The sequence below is a fragment of the Mauremys mutica genome, chromosome 7 (assembly GCF_020497125.1).
Source record: "Mauremys mutica isolate MM-2020 ecotype Southern chromosome 7, ASM2049712v1, whole genome shotgun sequence".
In the NCBI taxonomy this organism is placed as follows: Eukaryota; Metazoa; Chordata; order Testudines; family Geoemydidae; genus Mauremys; species Mauremys mutica.
Window position 1 is genome coordinate 446,243 of NC_059078.1, and position 22,927 is coordinate 469,169.

The 22,927-nt window shown below is 42.6% G+C and overlaps 1 protein-coding gene across 3 annotated transcripts in view; it reads left to right on the forward strand.

Moving 5' to 3' along the window:
- Window positions 1-511: 511 nt before the first annotated feature.
- SETD5 (SET domain containing 5) overlaps window positions 512-22,927 on the forward strand; it is a 172,912-nt gene continuing 150,496 nt past the window's right edge. For all 3 annotated transcript variants that reach the window (XM_045023004.1, XM_045023005.1, XR_006580878.1), the window contains exon 1: window positions 512-678. The gene's annotated coding sequence lies outside the window, so the exon portion shown is untranslated. The remainder of the gene's footprint in view (window positions 679-22,927) is intronic.

Here is a 22,927-nt window from a genome sequence, read left to right on the forward strand (position 1 = left end):
CAAGCGGCGTCGAACCAATCATAGGCCGGCTCCGCCCCCGGTCACGTAGAGCGGCTAACTCAGTGCGCAATGCCGATACTTGTCCCTAACTGACGGGAGGTTCGGCCAACCAGAGCATATTTTCAAGACGGCCTGATACACCCCATAGCCAATAGGAGTCGCCCTCAAAGCTGCGGCGGGGCTCTTGTACTAGCAGTAAGGCAGCCGCTCGCGCCTTTTCTCTGTCGTCGCTACCCCCTTCAAAGTGGCAGCTTGCGACACCAATAGGAAGCCGCCTCTGTGGCGAGAGCGACTGGGCGGGCCAACTGTAGCCAATGCGATGTGGGCATGGGCGTGGCCTGCTCAAGCGGGGGCCAATCGAAAGTGTGAATAGGTGAGGCTCGAAGGGGTGCTGCTGCCAGTATATGGTTGAAATGGGTGGAGCTAGGCGACGGTGCAGCCAATGGGGAGTGGTAGTGGGCGTGTCCGGATAGCCCCTGGCGCCAGCGCTGGGGCGCCCCGTGCGCTCAGTGCTGTTTCCGCCAGGCCCGTGGAAGAGGCACAACCACTGGCGCTGAGGGGGAGGGGCCGAGGCTGCCGCCGCCGCAGAGGGTCTCGGTCCCGTCTGCTGCCCAGGAAACGCCGTGGCGCCGAGCCGGGCCTAGTGGCGCGCGGGGGCCCGGGCAACGGGCCGGCCAGGTAGGGGGTGGGCTCTGGGGGGAAGGGAGCCCTGGGGCGCCCCGCGGGGTGACGGGCCCGCGGCCTACGTCCCCGGCAGCGCCTCGCGGGTGCCGGCCGGCTGCAGCCGCTCCCTACCTGCCTCTGCTCTTGGCCCGGGATCGCTCTTGCCGCCGCCGCTCGCTGCCTTGTCTCCGTCCCCAGGGGCCTGCGCGAGAGAAACTCGGCGCGGGGCAGGACGAGGCGGGGACGGCGCACGGGGCCCTCGCAGCCGGGCCTGGGATGGGAAGGGGGGTGATGAGCGGGCAGAGCCGCGGGGCGCCCGCAGCCGAGCCGAGTGGGGGTGGGGTCCCTTAGCCGAGCGCGGGGGGCTCCTATCCGACTCGGGGGTGCCCTGGCCGAGCCCGGACGGGGGGAACCGAGTGGGGCGCGGGGGCTGGCCGAGCCCCGAGGGGGGGGGCGACGACCGAACCCTTGTGGTGGAAACGAATGCGCGGGGGGAGCCCTGGCTAAGCCCTGAGGAGGGTGGGGGAGCAAGTGCGAGGAGTGTCTCGTCTGGATGTGGGGAGGTGTTTGTATAGATGGGAGCCCCAGCCAGGGTGTTGGGGACTACCCAGCTCTGGGGTTGGTGAGGACGGGGACTCCTAGTTAATTGCCAGAGGGAATCATGGCGTTTCTCCTCAGTGTGTGCATCTGCCTGTCTCGGGAGGACCGAGTTGTCGCTATCATGGTAGAGAGAGAGTTAGATTCTGATTAATTCAGTTTGTTTTGGTTCCCAGGCAAGTCTCTGTGTGGGTGGTGGTCGGTACAGTGGAGGGCTTTGTCAGTTGCCTTTGAGCTGCTTGTAGAGAGGAGAGGGGAAAGTCACTGTTGTGGGAAAGCTCCCTTTTGTGCTAATCACTTCCACGCCAAGATTATTGCTTCACAGGAATGAGAGGATCACCCTCTGTCTTGAAGCAGCCTGCTCTGGGCTGCTGTTTCCTTTCCTGTCCCTGCTGTCAGCTCCGAGCTGCTGGTCCCTTCAGGGTATGTGGGAGGAGGTGTTTGACCTGCATTTTCTGCTTTCTCATGGTGCCTGTACAGTGTGCTCACTAATAATCCTCTCCTCTTTTCTTGCCTTGTGCTGGAGGCTGCAGCACGGATTTTCCTGCATTTCGTTGTCTGTCGTGTTTCTCCTGCTGGGTGGATTCCCAGCCTCCCTACCTGGCTGTTTAGGCTCAGGACCTAACTAAAATACAGTTCATATTTTTAACAGCATACAGCTGTGACAAGGTCACCTGTGTCTCCAGCAGCTCGTCCTTGGATGCCAATGGCCTACTGTTCAAACAGAGCTCCTTTGTTGTATGTCATATGTCTTGTAAAATGTTGGGCTTGGCTCTCTAAGCTGGAAAGTGGCTCTGGGAAGAACTTTACGTTCCTGTTCCCTGACAGAAGGAAGGAACTGAGATGTGGTTCCTTGTGCTTCTAAGCAGGGAAAATTGATGTAATGAAGGGGATTCTCAACAGGCAGCAGATAGTCTGTTGTGCAGAGGGGTCCTGGGATTTTATTGTACAGTGATTATAATATACCATTGGGATTCTTCCAGCTCTCTGCAGAGGCCAATGATGTTTTAAGGAGATAATAGCTCTTTGCAGGCCTTGCAGTGGCCTCCTGCAGTCTCTCTCTGTCCCATTATGTAATTGGAGTGTTTAAGGTTCACTCAGGCAGAGGTTGTGGGCAGGAGAGTGAATTAATATCATATTGTGGGGGATGGGACTATTGTTGCGAAAACCATGATTTTGGCAGCATTATTTTTTTTTAAATTCCAAATTGACACTCTGGAGGTGCTGCTGTTAAAAGCAAAAATCTAAGGCTAGACAAAGAGTTCAGTATTTCCTTAATAGGGGGTAGGAGTTTCCCTTTTCACCTATGAAGGAGGTACAAGGAATTTTTCTGTAACTGGCCCAGGAAGTCATTTTGTTTCCAGCCTTCTGGCTTGAAGCACAAAGGTGAAGGAAGTAAGGAGGGTGTTGCTTTGCTTTGGATCCTGTGGGTAAGTGTTCAAGGCAGTGACAGCAGCTGCAGTTGGCTCGGGAGCTCTGGTTGCTACGTGAGAAGCTTCAGTAGTGTTGGCTGCTGTCTCCAGGGAAGGACAGCAGAGCAGCCTCCATTAGTACAGTGCTTAGGAGATGCCTGGTTCCTGTTCAGAAAAAGGGCTTTGCTTTTGCATTTCCACAGCTCTGAAGCAAAAGTGTGTAAATCTTGCTCCAGCTGGATAAAACTACAGGTTGGATTTCATTGTTTGGTTCTTAGAATTGCACTAGGATGTGGGCTGGAAACCCTGAGCTGGCTTTTTTAGTTGTTTCCAGTCTGTTCAAAACTAGTTTCTACTGTTATAGCCGTGTTGGTCCCAGGATATGAGAAACACAAGATGGGTGAAGTAATATCTTTTATTTCACCAACAAGAGACAAGCTTTTGTGCTCCAGAGAACTGAAGAGTTTGATGGAGCTTGAAAGTTGTCTAGTAAAAGGTATTACCTCACCCATCTTGTCTCTCTCTCTGCAAAATTAGGGCAATGAGAATTGATATGATTTTCCTATAGCAAGAGAGACAGTTGTAGCCTTGGATCTGGGACTGCAATCTACATCTGACTCCAGTCTCCTTTCCAGTTAGTCATACAGCCAGATGCTTTCCTTATTGTTCGTATGTCTCCTTCCTCCCCTTCCATCGGCTGGGCCCCATTTGCCTTATTGACTGGAATTTCTGCTGTGTGCAGTGGGTGTGTGCTGCAGACACCAGCCTGCTACTGCTGAGAGGGGATTTTCCATTCACAGAGCAGAGAACAGTCAAAATAGTGGCCCAGCTCAACTTTGGAACTAGCAACAAAACACAATCTAAAGAACTTTCCCCCTTTTGCTGTACTCGCAGAGCAAAATATATAGCATATAGCCTCTTCTGCAGTTGGATGCCTACCAAAAGATGTAGGAAATACTTTCCCTCAGTTACTGAGCCATTTTCCCTGCTGTAGATAGTGAAATATATGGCAAATGCCACCTCTGCAAACATGTTACTCTGCCTCCAACATTTAATGTAGCAACAATTTGCAGTATCTGTGGCAAAGGGCCATTTTTGCCATGACTGTGTATTGTGTGAAGAGCAGCTGGCAGGCACCACACTGCAGTGGACTGTCTAATTGGTTTTAATAGAGATTTCCTTTTTAGGAGAAATAATTGACTTTTAAAAAAACTATTTAAATCTAATTACTCTAATTTTTGAGATACATCTTGTGTTGGACATTGTCTGTACCATTTTGAATAACAGATAAAAATATATTCCCAGTTATAATATATTTTAAAAATTAGTACATCTGAAAACTTGAAATTTGTATACAGAATTCATGTAACAAAATGATAAAGCAATATGTAAAACAAGTGTACCCAAATGTTTGAAAACAGTCATGGTCTTTGCAAACACCCATCTGGTTTGTGCTAACAAAATCTAACTACTAAGCTTTTTTCATAAAATATCATGTTAGTTTGTAGTTTTCTGATTAACTGTACATTTTATCTGAACTAATGTTTGTAATAAATGTGCTTGACTGTCAGGAATCATTTTCTTATTCCAAAACAATATAATTGGTGCATAACATCTTATATTTGAGATGTAGATTCCACAGTATTTTAGAAAGTAAACTTAGACTAATCTCTGCACAGACAACTGAAATGCAGCCACCTTGTGGGTGGAACGTGGCAGTTATTTAACTTTTAGATAATGTTTTCACCCCTCATACACTGCAACAGGACAGCAGTAATTTCCCGATTTAGAATTTTGCCAGGACACCAGATCTTACTTCCTTGCTCATGTAAAAAGTATGAAGGGATCTTCACTAGTTGCAAGTCAGCCTTTATTTTGCAGTGCCCCCAACACAATAAATGGGGCATTAATTCACCGCTGACTCAGTGGGAAGACATAACTGATAACACTTTCTAGACCACCCTGGGATTTGTTGGAGTTGTCCTGACCTAACTGCAATACTGATTAGCTAATGATATCTGAGATTACAGTCCAAGGTGGTATGACCACATCTTACATATACTTTAATTCCCTTTTACAGGTAGCTGTTATTTGCAGCCAACTCTCATTTTGAGAGACATTGTTTTCATTCAAGCTAAGTTAGAAAAAAGCTTATTAATGCAATATTAAAGAGATACTGTTGGATCAGATTTCACCCTGTTTATGCTCTTTAAAAACAAACCTTTAGAAAATTTCAGATTAGTAGAAATGTTACATGGAATATACAAGTATTTCCAGTGGAAACAGGTTTTTTAAAATACAAACATTCCCCTGCACTTTCTGTAGCTGAAATACTGGGGTTTAGTGCATGATAACCTAAAAATAAAATTGACAGACTGAGGTGTCTGTCTTTAGTGTCCCAGCTGGGAGAAATGCAGCAAGTCAACTTTTTAAAAATATTTAATTTTTTACTGCCATAGTAGACAAAAATGTGGATTTTAAATATCTTGAACGGTGTTCCTTTAAGGCACTGTGGTAATACAAACATAACAAATGCACAAAGTTCAGGAAATTCAAAAGTCAAGGTTCACATAAAGTTACTCTGCTCCTGTGCATGCACATTGGACTCATTCTTTGAGCTGTTAAATGCATAACTTAATATATGTAAAATATGCTAATAAAATATTAAGGTTATAAGTTTTTAGTACACAAATCAGGATATAGGTATGAAGGTTTTTATAGTAACATTAACATAATCAGTATTGTGAGCAAGTAATGAATATATATTTAAAAACACCGCTACCCCGATATAACGCTGTCCTCAGGAGCCAAAAAATCTTAGCGCGTTATAGGTGAAGCCATGTTATATCAAATGTGCTTTGATCCACTGGAGCACGCAGCACCCCCCCTCCCCCCCCCCGGAGCGTTCCTTTACTGTGTTATATCCGAATTTGTGTTATATTGGGTCACGTTATATCAGGGTAGAGGTGTAAATACACATGTGATATGAGCAAATGAAGATTAATATGAAAACCTTAACAGTTCTGTCTCTTCACTTATTCACCCTTAAATAAACATATTACATTAACAACTTTTGTATTTAATTTTTTTGGTCTTTTACATATGGTTATTAGGCTAATACAGACTTTAAAGTTCATGCTTCATTTAAAGGAATAGGATGTGGCAGCAGTTAGTTTGTAGCACCTCTGCTGCTTATTTCATTTGTAGACAGTACAAGTCTGGGGTAAAATGACAATGACACCGTTTACATCCGAAAGTATCTTGACAATAGGAAAAGGGAACTTTTTAAAAAATGAAAGATTAGAATTTTCAGGTAAGTGGAATGCAGAAAAAATTAGACACCTAGAAAGTGTGGAATCTACAATTTTTCATGTCTTCAGTTTTCTCCTTTCCTTGCTGAAGTTGCTATTTTGCAGGAATTTGCTCTTTCAGTGGCACTTTTCCAGTATTCCTGCAGCAAGTCTTCCTAGCAGCAACTCCTGTCCCTACTGGGCAGGGAGAATATGCAGTTTGCCTGGCCTCCTCACTGAGCTACAAAGGGGTGGGGCTTATTAAGCTGCTGAACTCTTAGCTAATTCCCACTGAGCATACTGAAGAAACAATTTTTCAGCTGCTCCCAGTTTCTAATTTTTTCTGTAATTAGCAAAGAAGCATTCTTCCTCTTGGAGGATGAACTGTGTGGCAAGTCTGTAGATTTTTTGTTCAGCCAATTTTCAGTTACTGGAGTAAGGTTATAATTTTCCTTTACTTTTGAAAGTGGCTAAAGGGATTTTTTAAAAACGTCTTCTAAGGGCTGAGATCAAGATTGAAAAGTTATAGCCCCCCCAAGGAGAGATTTGCAGAAAGTGAAAACAAGTTACATTGGAAATGTGTACATAACTTTATCACTAACATTTGCAGCTGTGAACCTTATAAAATAGTATGTGCAATGTGTTCTAGTGAGCATTGTTCTGGAAATCATAAATGTCCACATTTCTGAAATTCTAAGCTTAAGTACTTAGGTTTAGTGGTTCATAACTTGCAGTGGGATGGATGGTCCAGTGGTTAGGGTACTGGGAGACCTGGATTCATTTCTCTGCTCTCTAAAATCTTCCTGTGTGACCTTGGACAAGTCACTTAGCCTCTGTGCTGTCGTTTCCCAGCTATAAAATGAAGATGATGATGCTTCCCTACCTCACAGGGCGTTGAGAGAATAAGTATATTAAGGACTGTGAAGTGCTTTGAGATCTGTGGGTGAAAACCAATATAACACATGGGCATTATTATTATTACTTGGAAGGGCTATGTTTGAACAAAGCTGGTATTTCACACACACACACACACACACACACACACACACACACACACACACTTTAAAACGGAAAACTTTGTTTACCCACCTAACTCCAAACTAGCTGAACTGATTCCCCCCCCCCACTTAAAAACAAAATCTTCTGGGTTGAGATAATCTGTGAGAAATTTTATCCCTTAAAGAATTTTAAGAAAACTATTAATTGAAAAGGTGTTTAGAAGAATGGAACACCCCATATCACCCTTAGTGTGTTTATAGTCAGAAGAGTGACTGAAAATGGGACCACTTTACCCATTGTAAACAGATGTTTTGTTTGTCATGGCTGCTAACTTACTGATTCAAACAAGCTTATTCCCGTTGGCCTTGCAGAGCTCATACCACTCAAGGAGAGTGACCTAGGTTCTCTTCTGTCTTGGGCATCAACAGGATCGCAATCTTTTACCTGTTATATCAGTGGCAGAGGAAAAAGTTTGGAGTGCTGGTGCTAAGATAATCCTTTTTTGTCTTTTAAAGTGAACCAATTTGGTATGCAGGTCTCTGATAAAGAATGAATATGAAATCACATATATAACCATGCTTTTTAACTAAAGCATATCTATTGGTACCACAGGACAAGATCAAGTTTAAGGAGGAACTTGGATTTTTTCTTGACAATACTAAACGATGTAGGTTTTTTTGCACAGGCTTCCAGTGTTGTAAAAATAATTTGACATATAAGTTCCCTATGTATTGTATGAAAATGTTTTATTCTTTTGTTGAATGAGCAAAACATTTTATTAAATTTTGAATGCCTCTGGAACTAAACTTGCAGTTCATATATTAAACAGTAAGCTCATCTCAACCTTAAATATGGTGGTGTTGCTTCCCCTTTGTGACATTGTTTTTAATACTTTGTCATTTAAGTTAATGAAACAGTATCGGAGTTCTCTAACGACCAAAGTATGCCTTTAAATCACTATGGCTTTTAACCAAAGACGCTGCTTAGTGAATAAGTTTCTACTTTGTTTTCAAGGTTTTGAGTTCAGATCCTGAAAAGTTGCACTTCATAATACATGTTTCCAATAATATGATTGTAGATTAATTTTTAGTATTGCAGTAAGTGTGATCCACTACGTTCTGCTATACTTAAAAAAAATAAAAGAAAAGGTTTACCGTAGCTATAGCTTTAGGAAAAGGTTACATGTTTAAATGGGCAAGTTAAGTAGGATGTGATTGGGATTCACTTGGCTTCCCATGTGCAGTTCAAAGCATCTTTGTAGATTTATGAATTCTAAGGGTGCAGGGGATGTCGTTAGGGTGCTTGACTGGGGCTCAGGTGGTGTGATTATTTGGCTCTGCTATAGTCTCCCTTGTAACTTTGGGCTAACAGTCTGCATTTGACTTCCTCATGTAAAATGGTAGTAATGCTTCCTTTCTTCCTCCTTGCTTGTCCTGTGTTTAGGTTGTAAGCTCTTCAGGGCAGGGACCTTTACTAAGTGTATGTACAGTGCCTCCCACAATGGAGGTTCAATGTCAGGTGGGGCCTCAAGGTGGTGGTGTAATAAAAATTCTTGTTTAACTTGAGTTTTAAAATGGAAAAACCTTTTAAATATTTTTAGAAAATGTAAATATAAAATTTTACTGATCTGCACACCCCATAATTTGCACATATGAGGCAGTCTCTCCCCATTTCTCACAAGACTTAATAGCAGGGAACTGCAGTGATGTCTCATTACATCTGTAAAATATATAACAGAATATTCTTTAGTACACTATACTGTATTGTAAACAAAACTAAATACTTGTCAAATAAATGAACAAAGTACATTTTGTGATGGATTATCCCTTTTTTACTCAGAAATTAGCTAATTCCTTATTTCACAGTGAATTTTTGCAGTCATCTGTTTTGTTTGTAAAATATCAAAGCACTATAGAAAATTGTGAATTACTGAGTCTCTACTGTAATATAGTCACATTTATGTATAGAAATGGATTAGTAAGAAGTCAGGGTTATCGATATCTTCTAGATACCTTTGCTGGAAAGGACTTTTCTGTAAAATAAGAGTATGGCTGAACCCAAGGGGGCTGCGCTGGAAATTTGTTAGGGGACCACCTCTAACTTTTGTATATGATAGTGTATTTAAGCTTCTTGTCTTTAATGTGGAGAGGTGGCCTATCCAACTACAGATCCTCGCATGCAATGCTCCAGTCAGGCATCTTTTTCTTATTGCATGCTGGGACTTGTAGTCTCTATAGATAAATACAGCCGTTTGGCCATATTGTGTCACTCAGGCATTACCCTGGTCTGGAATTAGGTTATTTACAGCTTTAAACATGGCCTGCAAGATCGGCAAGTGCACTTGCTGCTTTATAACAGCAGTGTGGAGCATAGGTGTCACCTATTATGACAGGCAAAGGCCCCTAATCAATTTTGGTGGTGAACTATTAACTGCTGCAGTCCTATGGAAAACTTTCAAGGGTACCTCCAAATAAACCATGTTACACTAACTTCACCAGGTCATCATCATAATCTGGATTGCAGGTTGTCATCTGCTCATAAAAGTTGCAGCTTCTCAGTTTGGTGCTGGATCTGCTGTTGGTATGTGCGTGGGGGTGTCCCGTCTGCTGTTAGATGACCTATAGAGCTGCTGTCACATGGGGTCTTGTCTGTGGTCATGGGTACTATAGGAAAACCTGAGTGCTGCAATCCAGCACCATATGGTAAAATGCGGTTTGTGATGGATCTGATAAGCAGGGGAGCACAACTCTTATCAACCCCTTTCCCACTACACTGCTTTTTCCCCTGGCTGGGTAGGAGGAAGGGCTTTAACCAAGATTTGAGTGAGCTCTCTGTAGGGTGACCAGATGTCCCGATATTTAACCCTTTGTCCCACATCCCAATCAATGTATGATCAGGATGCCATTTGTCCTGATATTCAGGTAAGGAGGCGAGCGAGAGGGAGGTCCCGACTCCGTGGGTGCTCCAGGGTTGGAGCACCCATTGGGAAAAATGGCAGCCAAGCTCCCCCCTCCTCATCTCCTTCTTCCTCCTCCACCCCCATGAGCGTGCTGCACCCCCGCTCCTCCTCCCTCCCAGCGCTTCTTGCTGTCTAACAGCTGTTTAGTGGTACTTAGCACTTTCCAGAAGGGAGGGGGAAGGAGCAGGGATGCAGTGCGCTCAGGGGAGGAGGTGGAGAAGAGGCAGGGCGGGGGGGGGACTTGGGGGAAGGGGATGGAATGGGGGCTGAGCGAGGGCAGATGCTTGGGCGGGAAGAGGTGGGGGGTGGGTGAGCACCCACCCGGCAGAGAGGAAGTCGGTGCTGTAGGGGTGAAGAGGCGGGTGGGGAGGGTGAAGAGGTGAGTGGTGGGTGGGGCACTGAGGAAGGATGCAGCAAGCCAGTAGGGGACTGGGAGATGAGGAAGGGCATGGTGGGGGGGGGGGGGGCTGAGCGGGGCAGGGAGGGGGCGGGACTTGGAGGCAGAGTGGGGGGCGGAGCCTGGGTGGACTGTGGCCGGGGACGACAGCACCCCAATGTGTCCTGATATTTTAGTGTTGTGAACTGGTCACCCTAGCTGTCTGGGAAGCAGGAGCCAGCAGCGTTAGTTAGGAGCTGCTGAGAAGCACCTCCAGGAATTATGCAGAGAGCCACAGGTGGAACATGCTGTGACTGTTGGGCATTACAGCTGGATGCAGGTCTGCATGGGACATGGGGGTGAGCTGTAGCACTTGGGCTGGAAGCCAGTGCAGTGGAACCCTGTTGAGAGAAATACCACTGAGTCTGGCCTGGAGACCTGCGAGTTTCTATTGGCTTGACTAGAAACTGAACTGGAGAGGGCCTCCCAGGCACTGGGCCTGAAGAGCCCTAACTGCCCTTGGGGCCCACACAAGAACCACTGTTGCTCATTTTGAAGTGTACCTGTTTAAGCCTCTACACTTATGGTATTTGCAACCTATCCCTTTTTTGTGCTGCTCCCCACGCCCCAGGAAAGTTCCTGCTCCTGTAGCCATGTGTCTGAATGGTGGTTTGAACCTACCAGGGCTAGCACCAGCAAGGCCTAGCTGCTGAAGTACTTAGAGTGCTTGCTTCAGAATTGTGGTATCTCTGCCACGCTCTTGCTACCTTGGGGGTTTAGTGTATTCCAGCACTGAGCAGCTATAATTACAAGATCTTGACATCTAATGATTCAGCTGAGGCTTGGGTCTTTCTTCAGTTGGCAGTGTGCCACCAGAAGGTGGCAGATTCCATTGAGTACAAAGAGTGTTCTTTTTCTGTTCCTCTTGATATCTGAGGGTCTTTTCAGCAAGAGAAACTTTGCCTGAGTTTTCAGGGGAACAGTGAAACTACCTCACACAAAATGCTGTTCAATACACAAAGGGAAGACACTGGAAAAACAAATATTTTTTCCTTTAAATTTCAATTTTAGTAACTATAGACATTTTAAGTATAGTAGGTACAAGATTTTCCGGACATGGAATTTAAGTTGATAGGATCCCTTTACTTACTTATGAAGTTTATAATTTGTTGGCTCTGCTAGAAAGTGGTATCTTTTTCTAGATTGGTTCCCAATGTACTTTGAGCATAGGACAGATTAGTAAAGGAGCAATAAACATCTGAGCAGAGAGGCTCCAGAAGCTGGCATGGGACTGCCTTTTGGTAGATTCTAATTGGCTACTGGAGGTCTGATATGGTCCTTGATTACAGTTCAGTTTAAAACACCTTCACCTGGAAATTAAAGTCTGCAGAAAGATAAATTACCAAATAACTGCTCACAAAAACCACCATAATACTTAACAGTAAAACCAACATGCTCTATAATCCCTATCTCATGGCCCTATATTCCTGATCCTTCCCTAAATGTGTGTGAGTAAAAAGACGGGCATTACAGCATCCCTGGAAAGTTAACCAATCTGGGCTTTGGCATGCCAAGAAGTGGCAGTGCATTCCAGCATCATTGGCCCCCTCACAGAATATATCCTGCCACTACCCTCCCTTCATCTTTAAATCGGAGCTGCTAGTTTGAGTGCCTCTGGTTGCAGCTATAGTGGCATTGCATGTAGAGATTGGGTCTCTTGAATAACTCACAAGATATGTAAGTGGCTGCATATTAGATGACCTTTGAGACCACTGCTGATTCAGGGCTTTTGACACTGGGAATGTTATCTGCAGATAAAACCACTGGGTACTCTGGGTAGAATACTTGTAGTTTTCAGCTAGAACCCACCAGCTGCTGACCATTTCACTTGAGCTAATCAGTCTCAGGAAAGGAATCAAATCTGAAACTTAATGGTGTCACTCTAACGCAAGAGTTTGACTCCCTTCTTCCATGCACTTACAGGTTCACTTCTCTTTACTGTGCGGGCGTGAGAGCCAGTGTAACATGCTGAAGGGATTATGCCATCAGTTTTTGAGCAAGATGACAGACAAACCAAAAAATGGCCTTGATGTATATTCCAAAAGTGAAGACAAATTGACAATCTCTTTTAGAACAAGCATAAATGGTTTTTTGTGTGGCTCTTTGAAGTTTAAGAAGAGGCTTTTAGGCAAGGGTAGTGTGTGAGGTTAATAAATAAAAATGTACCTTGAGTAATCTGAGCTGCTGCAGGATGTCATTAGAAGTGAAAAATTTTGATTTAGGCCTTGTTTATATGAGAAGTCATACTGTTTAAGTAGAATTAAAATTTATTTAGCTAAGCCAGTCAAAACCCTCTTTATTGACAACTTAAACTAGTTTAGCCAATGCTTAAACTGGTTTAGCTTCTGTCAGTGAATTATCAAGTTGCCAGACTGATTTAAGCAAAGGTTAAACTGGTTTAAATGTCTTTCTGTTGGACTTTGCATTGGTTTATAGAGATTGCTTTTAGTTAAAGCAGTGCAACATTTCTCTTAATAATTACCTGTTGTACAGTGCTTTTCACTAGGAGCTCACAAAACAGTCAGTGTCACTGTCCCTATTTTACACATGGAGAAACATTGGCAAAGAGAGTGGAAGTGACTTGCCCAAGGTCATCCAGCGGGCCAGTAGCAGAGCCAGGGATATAATTCAGGTCTCCTGAATCCAAGTCTAGGGCTCTGTTTACCACAGGACCTCCCATGTAAACTCCTATGACTTATTTAGGCTGCCTTAGACTTCTCTGCCACCTCTGTGCTTAAAAATTAGAATGTTAGTATAGGCCTGTGTGTAGCTGGTATGTTACAGAGCTGCCACACTTGCATTCATCCCTATGACTGCATACAGCAGTATAGTACAACGATGCAAGGACACTGCCCTCTGTGACCCTCTACCAGAGTTCCTGGCACAATTGCTATGAGCAGTGGCTGGTGTACTGTGGTACAGTAGTACGTATAATTGTATTGTGTGAGCTAATTTGCTAGTTCCTGGGTACACTAGTACTGTAATATTACAAGATGGCTCAAAACAATTATTTAGACTTGCAGGCATAAGGACTAACAAATGGTATTAAGCTCCCCTTAGAATATGTGTAGCAAATTTCTGTGTAGATGCTTAGTGTTCTAGAGTCTAGCAACATTTAGTATGCCATAATTCACCAGTAACTTCCCACTGCCAAAATCCCAGATTCCGAGATTTCTCCTTTTTTCATCTGTAGGGAAATGAACTCAGTCCTTAGTTCGCTAGTGTGTGTGGAATTTCCTTTGACCAAAAGCTGCTGTTATGGGTATTCTCTATAGTATTTGTGCTGGGAAAAATTCAGTATCTCTGTAGCTGTTTGAAGGTGGTGGTGGTGGGGGGAGGGGCAAAGGAAACAGTACACCTCCGGAAATGCTGGCTCTAGAGATTTGGCCTTTCTCTAGAATGCAGCTTCCAGTCTTGTAGCAGCTAAAATCTCTGTCCCAATAGATACTGTGACATGGTCATCTTCCTTTAGCTTGTGTAGAATGCTTCTAATCTACACAGTAAATCCCCTCCCTCCTGACTAAAGCAATGTCTGGTGAAAACTGCTTACCTGAGTCTGTAGCTGACAGCCCATCTCCATCATGATGCCAGACCTGATTATTCACGTGATGCCTCTGCCTTTGGACCCTGGTCCGCATGCCCCCCAGGTTGAGAGGCTTCCAGCTATTGTCAAAAGGGGTGCAGTCTGTGATCTGAAGCAGGAGTGACAGCGAATGTGGAGGGGACTACAAAGGCTTGTCTACACATAAAAGTTACTGTACCAGTATAGTTAAAGTGGAACAACTCCCCTAGTTTGGACTCACGTGTATTGATCTCAAGCTGCTTCATACCATTATACCTATTCCTGTATGGGAAGGGTACTAACTGTTCCAGTGTGTCATCTTCACACTGGTATAACTCTGTTCACATTAGGGCTTTTGCCCGTGTAATTGCGAGGGGAAAAATTCACCCCTAGCTGAAATAGTTATCAGTAAAACTTCTAAGCATAGACCAGGCCTAAGAAGTAGAAAAATATGCTTTCTTCAATCAGAAGTTACTGTGCTAGATGTAGGAATGACTAGGTAAAATTCTCTGGCCATCGTTATGCAGGAGGTCAGGTGATGATCATAATGGTCACTTCTGGCCCTCAAATATGTAACATTTGTGTAGTCTGAGGCCTCAGGAAAGGGGATGGAGGTGAGGATGCACTTAGGGCCCCAGGAAAGGAGATGGGAGTTAAAAACTAGTAGAGGCAGGGTTGTGTTTGCTTTGGGGCCCTGGATGGGGAGGGCAGAAGTTAGAGGAGAGAACAGGACACATATTGAACACCGGGTGGCTGTGGGTGGGGAGTGATGGTAGAGAAAGCTCTGTGTGCAATGAGATCCCAAGTACACAGTTTCTCTGTTAGGATTCTAAGAATAGCTAATTCCTGTTCTCAAAACAAAGTTAAGATTAAGAGTCTGATGGGTGAAGGGCCTCCCCATGTTCATAACTAAAATGCAAAAGTAATCTCTTCCCTATGGCTTTCCCTCAGCAGTTGGTTCTGTCTCTTCTGTAAACAAGCTATTCCTCCTATGGGCTGAGAATGAAAAGAGAAAGAAGAGTCCAATTTTTAAATACTTGAGTGACATTCAGATGTATAGAACTAGAAAAATCAACACAGATCTGTTTGGTTTTAAAAAAAAAACCAACCCAAGACATGAATGCAAAGTTAAGATTAAATCTTATATCCCATAACTTCTGAAAACTGTGCATTTTCATGTTAAGTTGGCTTAAACAACCTCAACTAATGATTCATTGAGGACAATCAGAAACTTTGGGACAAATTTAATCATCCATAATAAATGTAAATTTCATCAGGAAACAAGGGTCGCACAACTCTCTGGTTGTCAAGTTTTACAAAAAGACGCTCTTTCCCCACACATCAGTTATTTGTCCAATGCTTGAGATTACAAGTTTGGTTGATAAAGGTAGTAATGTTGATATAATATACATAGACTTCTGTAAGGTGTTTCACGTGTGTACCCTACAACATTGTGATTACAAAAAAGTGAACAATATAAAATTAACATGGCACATAAGTTGGCTAATTGGTAGTTCTCAAACTATAATTGTAAATGGGGAATCATCATTGAATGGGTGTGTTTCCAGTGGGATCCCAGAAAGATCAGTTCTTGGCCCTACTCTAATTAATATTGTACCAATGGCCTGGAAGAAAGCATAAAAGCATCACTGATAAAGTTTGCAGATGACACAAAAAGTGAAGAGGACAACTCACTGGTACAGAACGATCTGGACTGGTTGATAAACTGGGTGCAAGCAAACAATATGTGTTTTAAAATGGCTAAATGTAAATGTGTACATGTAGAAACAAAGAATGTAGTCCATACTTACAGAATGGTAGACTCTATTCTGGGAAGCAGTGACTGAAAAAGATTTGGGGGCTGTGGTGGATAAGCTGAACATGAGCTTTCAGTGTGACCCTGTGTCCAAAAGAGCTAATTCAATCCTGCGATGTGTAAACAGAGGGGATTCTCGCGCAGTAGAAGAAAGATTATTTTACCTCTATTTAGCACTGATGTAACCGCTGCTGGAATACTGTATCCAGTTCCAGTGCCTGCAATTCAAGAAGGATGGTGATAAATTGAAGAGGGTTCAGGGAAGAGCCACGGAATGATTAAAGGATTAGAAAACATGCCTTGTAGTGAGTGAGCTCTTTAAGTCTATCTGTTTAGCTTAACAAAGAGAAGGTTAGGAGGTGACTTGATTACTCTATAAGTACCTTCATGGGGAACAAATATTTAATAATGGGTAAGGCTAAGATTTCATCATGGGCATTTTTAGTAAAAGTCATGAACAGGTCACAGGCAAGAAACAAAAATTCACGGCCCCTGGCTTGTCCATGACTTTTAGTATAAATACCTATGATGACTAAATGTCTGCTCCTGGTGCCCTGCTGCTTTGGGGAGCCCCTACTCCAGCGGTGGGCACTGACTGCCCCAAGGCCCCCAGGGGCCACTCTACTGATGACCTCTGGGGCCGCTCCTCTACCCATCCCCAGAGCTGTTGCTGCTTGGGCGTTCCCTGGGGCCGCCCCCGGGGCTGATGCTCCTGTGCTCCCCTAGGCTGCTCCTCCGGCCACTCCCAGGACCACTGCTGCTCGGGCATCCCCAGGGACAGATAGTATGGCTGGCCCCAGGAATTGCCCAAGCAGCAGCCAGTGTGGCTGGTCCCGGGGCCACTTGAGCAGCGGCCGGTGCGGCTGGCCGCAGCACACCTGAGCAACTGGCTTTGGGGTCAGCCACACTGGCCGCTGCAGCTGCGGAAGTTGAAGCTAGACAACTTCAGACTGCAAATAAGGTGTAAGATTTTGATTGTGAGAGTAATTAATTGTTGGAACAATTTCCCAAGGGTTATGGCACATTCTCGATCAATGATAATTTTTAAATCAAGATTGGATGTTTTTCTGAAGGATATGCTCTAGGAAGTATTTTGGAGAAGTTCTCTGGCCTGTGCTATTCAGGAGGTTAGGCTATTTTGACAATGGCCCCTTCTGGCCTTGGAATCCATGAACCAGGGTGGATTTGATTTAAATCACTGGTCAGGAAGACTCGATTTAATCATGGCTTTCTACATAAAAATGCATTCTTGTTGGTTGTTATAACCTTAATACATATTCTTCACAACTCAGAGATAGATGTAGGTTTCATTTTTTGGAAGGTACACACTTTAAACAATGATTTATTTTGAAAAGTTTTCAGATTAGTTTTACAGCTATATCAGAAATTAATGATTGTTTTGGTTATTTCATTTACCAAAGGTAATTGGGAGGTGAACTATCTGCTTCAATGACTTCATAAATATCTCCAGTTCAACAGGTTAATCATTAATATTTGAAGTATTTTCTTGCCATGCTGTATTCGGAGGAGACCATCATCAGACAAAAGCAGCAAAGAGTCCTGTGGCACCTTATAGACTAACAGACGTTTTGGAGCATGAGCTTTCATGGGTGAATACCCACTTCGGCATGCATCCGACGAAGTGGGTATTCACCCACGAAAGCTCATGCTCCAAAAGGTGCCACAGGACTCTTTGCTGCTTTTACAGATCCAGACTAACACGGCTACCCCTCCGATACTTGACATCATCAGACAGACATTTAAATTGTTTTATTTAACTAAAACAACAACGTTAAGTATTCTGGGTTTTTTTCCTTCAACAGCAAACATATAATATTTTAACAAAGCAAGCATATGTCCCTCGCTTCTCACATTTATCTCCAGACTTCTCCTTGTCCAGATCTATTCCGCCCCCAACAATCTTCTATTCGTTGAATTTTTTGAAACCTTGCAGTTTTAGAGAGAGGTAAGGGAGTGGACTGTGTACACAAATTTGCAGAGGGACAATAGAGTTGAGGTCTGTTATTTCTTACCTCTATATATTTATTTATTTAAAAACATTTTTGCTGTTAACAAGCATGTTACCTCTGGAGAGACAAATCCAGTTTGAGAACTGCAAAACTAAGTAGCTCTGATGGTATCTTCCAGACTGAGCACTGAGTCCCATTGGGTAGATAGAAATGTTAACCTAATCTATGCAGAAGCCTGTGGAACACCATAAGATTGGGTCCCTAATCCATGAACTATTGGAACTCATTTACAAAACTTTTCTTAAACATTACATGAATATATTGTCTCATGCTATAGAATTAGCATTTATAATCCCTATTCCATGATGAGATATATCCCTATTCCATTTGAGCTATACTATATCTTTATCTTTAGATAGGTTTTTTCCTCAAAAAGCATTTTATCAAAAAAATCCGATTTAAATAAAAAACATCCAATTTAAATAAAAATGTTTTTTGTTTTTTGTTTTGTTTTTTAAAATCATTGATTTTTATCCACCCTGCCATGAATCTATAAATATTGTTGTTAGGACTGTCACATGATTTAAAAAAAAAAGCAATTAATCATGAGATTAAAAAATATAGTCACATTTAATCACAGTTTTAATCGCACAGTTAAACAATAGTAGACCTATTTAAATTTATTATATTTGTGGATGTTTTTCTACATTTTCAAATATACTGATTTCAGTTTCAACACAGAATACAAAGTGTATAGTGCTCACTTTATATTATTTTTTATTATAAATATTTGCACTGTAAAAAAGATAAAAGAAATAGTATTTTTCAGTTCACCTCATACAAGTCTATTCTGTCCTACTTCTTGTTCAGCCAATCGTGAAGACAAACAAGCTTATTTACATTTATGGGAGATACTGCTGCATGCTTCTTATTTACAATATCACCTGAAAGTGAAAACAGGCATCCATGTGACACTGTTATAGTCGGCATTGCAAGGTATTTATGTGGCAGATATGCTAAACATTCGTATGCCCCTTCATGCTTCGGACTTGTAGGCTCTAAAGTTTTGTTTCTGAGTGCAGTTATGTAAAAAAACCCTCCATTGGTAAGTTGGACTTTTTTACGATAGAGATTGCACTATAGTATTTGTATGAGATGAATTGAAGAATACTGTTTCTTTTGTTTATCTATTTTACAGTGCAAATATTTGTAAAAAAACATATAAAGTGAGCACTGTACACTTTGTATTCTGTGTTGTAACTGAAATCAGTATATTTGAAAATGTAGAAAAAATCCACAAATATTTATAATAAAATTTAAATTGGTATTATTGTTTAACAGTGTGATTAAAACTGCAATGAGTCACGGCTATTTTTATCTAGTTAATTTGTTTTGCGCTAATCACATGCATTAACTGATTGACAGCTCTAATTTTTATCAATAATGTAAAATCTTTGCTGGTAAAATGCAAATGAAACAGATTGGAGGGGATAATAGTGAGGAGGGCAGGTTACTGTTAGTTAATGATCTGAATTACCTAGTTAAATGATCACAAGCAAACAAAATGTGTGTGAATAAAGCCAAATGCAACATAATATATCTGGGAACCGAGAGTGCAGGCTATGCCTACAGGGTATGAGACTGTCTTGAAAAGCAGTGACTCAGCTATGTCTAAGGTAAGGGTCTCTGATGGCACAGCTCTATCAGTCAGGGGTGTGGAAAGATGTGGTCCCTGACCAACAGAACTGTATTGGCAGAAGCCCATAGAGCCGACTCAGTTATATTGGCAAAACTGCACTTGTACCAGTGTGGCTTGTTTCTCTTGTAGGGGTGGTTTTATTATACTTGTACCTGGTGCAGCTTTCCCAGTAGAATTGCATCCGCACTAGGAGTGTCTTTCTGATCTAGTATACTGGTAAAGTGCTCCTAGGATAGGCATAGCCTCAAAAACAGACTTAGCAGACATTGTAGATAATCATGTTGGCACTAGCTCTCAGTGCAGTCCTGTGGCCAAACAGACTAATGCAATCATTAGACGTACAAAAATGGGAATAGCAAGTCAAAGTCGGGAAGTCATTTTGCCTCTGCATGCAGTTTTGGTAAGACCTCTGCTAGAACACTGTGTGTTCTGGTGTCTGCACTTCAGGAAGTGTGTGGAAATACTGGAGAGAGAGTTCAGAGGAGGGCCGCAAAATGATCCAAGAGCTACAAAACAAAACTTACAGTGCGAGGCTTAAAGAGTTCAGTCTTTTCCGTTTATTAAAAGAAGGTTGAGAGGTGATTTGATCACTGTATGTAGGTACTTATGCATGGCAAAGATACGTACATTTGTCTGTGTGTGTAATCTTCCATACAAAGGCACAATAAAATCCCGTTATAATATGGGGACATAAACATAGCGACCCAGGCCCTAAGCAGCAACTAGAGCATGGGAAGTCCCCCATTTGTTGTGCTCCCACTGCATCACATACAGGTCCTCTCTGGTAACTGTGGAGGACCAGGAAAACTCTAACTGCTGCACATCTCCCTTTCTTTATAATGAAAGATTAAAACTTGCATTATAAACCTCTGTGTGTGTGTGTGTGTGTGTGTGTACACACAATAACTTAAAATAAACTTCAAAATTTTTAAAACTATTTACGCTACCATGTGCCCTTATAAACTGCAATTAAGTAGTTCTGAGCAGTATTCTAAAGATCAGATCTTTGAGGGGCTCTGATCAGTCTTCCACACCATGTTCTCACTTCTATTGAATTTGCATGTGGAGTTCCCTGTGGAGGGATTTCACTTTGACTGAGTACCCACAGGCCCCAGACTCTTTTTGTTATGTTGGGAAATGTTGAAGATGAACTCCATTCCTCTGGAGAAATCCTTTTGGAGTCTGCAGTAGGTAGAATCTGTGAGCTTCTGCCAAATTTTCAACAGTTCCTTAAGTCTGGGAGCCTTGGATCCACAGTTTGTTCCTTGGTTTCAGTTCAGGTAGTGCTTGTGTTCTATGACAAATCTTGAAGTTTTATTGCTGCCAAAGTTTTATTTCAGCATCCTGTTTTCAAAATTCCTTCAGGTTGGGCCACTTAGGTGTAAGCCGTAACAGTGCCACAGGCAGAAGCATTCTTATTCATCTTCCCATCAGGAGTTTTGCTGGAGACAGTCCACACACAAACGGTGTTGACGGCATGGCAGGAATGCTTAATGTGGGTCCACTGATCTTTGCAGAAATCGTTTAAAAATCTGTGGGTAAAGTGCACTACTAGTCTTATATTCAAAATCAAAGTTCTGTGCAGATGCTAGCTAGGAGTGTTTCAGAATTAAATTGAGGCCCGTTATCAGATGGGAGGGCTTCAGGAATTCCATGTCTTGCAAATATTAACTTTAGTTTCTGCGTGACCTGTGCCGTTGAGATCTATGTAAGTGTATCCAAGTCTATATGTGTGGAGGAATAACTACAGTCATGTGGGTGCCCTTTCCAGAAAAAGAGATCTGTTGCTACATGCTGCCAAGGTCTGTAAGGTAGCTTTGTAGAGTACTGAATATTCTCGTACATAAGCCGAATGTTTTTGGTAAAAAAGTGATGCATCAAAGAGCAGGGGTCAGCTTATAAATGGGTCTACACCAAAATTTGATGATTTTAAACTCTATGGAATCATTGAATTGAATATCTAATACATTGTTGTTTTGTTTACCTGGAGCGTCTGCAGGCATGGAGCCCCTCAGCTCCCTGTGGCTGTGGTTCACCATTCCCAGCCAATGGGAGCTGCGGGAAGTGGCTGGGAACGGCACAGCGTGGCCACAGGGAGCCGAGGGAGCATCTGCAGGAATGGAACCCTGGTAAACAAAATGTCCCGACCCGCCAGCGGCTTACCATGACGTCCGGGAGACAAAGTTTGCTGACCCATTAATGATGTCAGTACTGCAGCCTTTTAAAGTTGCAAAGGCTTTGTTTAGTGGACTAGATTTGCTTGAAAGGAATACCAAAAGAGCAGTGCTGCAGATCTGCATGACATTTGACCCATGCATTTCACAAAATGCTACACTTTACAAGCCAATCAGAGAAATACAATGAATTACAGTACTATAACACTGGTGTCAGTCTGCTACTGTGTAATTTGATCTCTTCATGCATTTCTACCGTTGGACCTTATAAGTCTCGAGCCAATATAAAAATATAATGTGTTAAATTGATGAAATCTCTAATAAAATTGAAATAACCTGTTAACCCCACAGACATGCCAATCTACAGGGCTGCCTTGACATAAACAAAGAACAATAATAATTTGACAGTGATAAAGCAGGTGACATTCCTATATAAAGTCCTACAAAATCTATAACTACAATAATAATTTATTTTCATACTAGTATTTAAAATGAACAATGGTAAATCAAAAGAGAAAGGTCTGCTTATCACACGTGTTCAAACTTAAAGTTGTTGAATATGCAGAAGTAAACAATAATTGCGCCGCTGCTCGTGAATTCTGTATCAATGAGAAGCAATAAGAGAACGGCGAAAAAATAACACACTAAAAGACATGCCAAGAAGCAAGAAAAAAATGTCCAATGAGGTGCGCTTCATTTCCTGAGCTGGAGAAAGATCTCAATTGGGTTGTTGAATGTCGACAAAATGGGTACATTGTCACTAGAACTGGAATTCGTCTGCGTGCTCTGCAAATGTTGAAAGACGACAAATACAAGTCAGTAAAGCTGTCAGTGTTTGTCGCATCAGTGGGTTGGTGTACTTGGTTCATGAACTGTCATGGTCTCTGTCTTCGTCAGCAAACAAAGATAGCGCAAAAGCTGCCGAGAGATCTGGAAGGAAAAAATCAAATCTTTCCAAAGGTTTATTATAAAATATCCAAAGGAATATGCATTTGAACTGTCACAAACAGGAAATATGGACAAAACAACGATGACATTTGATCTCCAGAGCAACAGAACGGTAACCGGTGTTGGTGAAAAAACAGCAAAGAATCCTGTGGCACCTTATAGACTAACAGACGTTTTGCAGCATGAGCTTTCATGAAAAAACAGTTTTAATTAACAACAACAACAGGTTTTTCGTTTGATTACATTAAAATAATTCTAGCAAAACTTTTGAGTGTTTCTTGTGATGCCAGTTTTTAAAATATAGCAGGGGTTGGTAAACTTTGGCTCCCGGCCCATCAAGGTCGGCCACTGGCGGGTTGGGAAGGGGGCCAAAGTTTGCCAACCCCTGAAATATAGGGTTGG